The sequence below is a fragment of the Littorina saxatilis genome, linkage group LG1, assembly GCF_037325665.1.
Source record: "Littorina saxatilis isolate snail1 linkage group LG1, US_GU_Lsax_2.0, whole genome shotgun sequence".
Classification (NCBI taxonomy): Eukaryota; Metazoa; Mollusca; class Gastropoda; order Littorinimorpha; family Littorinidae; genus Littorina; species Littorina saxatilis.
In genome coordinates this window covers 85,335,859-85,337,374 of record NC_090245.1, presented here as the reverse complement: position 1 = coordinate 85,337,374, position 1,516 = coordinate 85,335,859, and the positions used below count along the sequence as shown (strand labels likewise).

General features: G+C 41.6%; 1 protein-coding gene across 2 annotated transcripts in view; it reads left to right on the top strand.

The window, feature by feature from the left end:
• Positions 1 to 258: 258 nt before the first annotated feature.
• The window catches only part of LOC138982329 (serine-rich adhesin for platelets-like), a 29,634-nt gene continuing 28,376 nt past the window's right edge, over positions 259 to 1,516 (top strand). Inside the window, exon 1 of one of the 2 annotated variants that reach the window (XM_070355593.1) lies at positions 259 to 489. The gene's annotated coding sequence lies outside the window, so the exon portion shown is untranslated. The remainder of the gene's footprint in view (positions 490 to 1,516) is intronic. The other variant, XM_070355587.1, reaches the window with a different exon arrangement.

The window sequence follows — 1,516 nt, the reverse complement described above, 5'->3', positions numbered from 1 at the left end:
CACACACACACACACACACACACACACACACACACACACACACACACTCACACACACACACACAAAACGCAATGAGGGAACTCCGATGAATACCAAGTACGGACAGGCCCATGAATACAAATTGGAGTGTATAACTGAAAACAGTTTGGCGTATTTGCGCCACTTGAATGCTTTGGTACAGCCTAGTCAAGTGTAATATTTGCTGTGAAATATATATGCTGTGAAAGGATATAGGAATTTGACGAGGAAAGAGTTATCATAATAATATAAATTTGCACATTCACAGAAAAGGCAAGAAAAACACGGAATTCAAAAGTAACAAGGAACTGCTCGATCGAGTCATACTTACGTCATTTCCGCCCTCTATGCATCGGAGCATAGATTTGCCGGTATTGTCATACACATCTCTGATCGGAGGAAACTGACATTATTCACCCACCCACTTACACTGACGGGAACTTGTAACTCGGCTGTATGCTGTTTTAACAGGTATGTCAAGTACTGTTTTATTTTATTTTTTATTTGGCACAATTGCAGAACATAGGCCTAAATAACAGAGGCCTTACTAATTGATATGATGACTCACGAATTTGTGTGTACAAGTCAGTAGCCCGACGTATTACCGCACGGCCTTAGTTTGAAGGTAATGGGCGCAACAATTACTGCTGTGAAGTTTACCGGCAATGAACAGTAGCAGCTTTGTAATTGTTGCCTGGTCCGCTAAAACCGCCTTTTTTGATTGCTGAAAACCGAAGAATGACATATATTATACACCGGTCAGCATGTCAAGGAACCATTGCTAGACGAGAAAACTGCTGTCAGGAGAAAACATGACTGTTTCAGCAAGGCATTGGTCGTTCTTTTCACTGACATACATGTGCAAGTGGTTATGCAGGTTTTACTGACTGCATGGTCCGAATTTGTTGTTGATGTTAACGTGCGGAACCTGGCATTTGTGATTTTGACCGGCTGGGGGAGGGAGGGGCTGGTAACTATCTGTAGTCTCCGACCAACTAAATAAACACTGAATATCCCGAGAAAAAACAACAAGCTTGCTTGTTCCATACAGATGTGCAATAATTAATGGTCCGTTTTTAACAGCGTATCTGATTTTAACCAAAACATCCTCATAGCAAAGACGGCAATCGACGCATTTTTTACAGCAGGCACTCGCCGCTGAAACAACTTTCAGTCCACGTAAAAAAAGAAAAAAACCAATAGCCACTCAAATAAATCAGTTCAAACAGGTTGTGCTTTTTAGAATACCATTTTTTTTCAAATTTTAACTGAAGTTGAAAGGAGAATAATAGCACAAGCAAATCTACATTTTCTGCTTCCCCGATTTTATAGTGAACAATTGTAGCGTGTTCCACATAGGCGAACTTAACCGGAGAGGACCCTCATTTGTGTGAATGGACAGACAGCAGTGTGTGTATTTTCTCTGTGCGAAGTTGTTTTAGTGTGCTTGTATCCGGGCTCGCTGACACAGAAAGTGGGCCACTGGGCCACTGGTTTG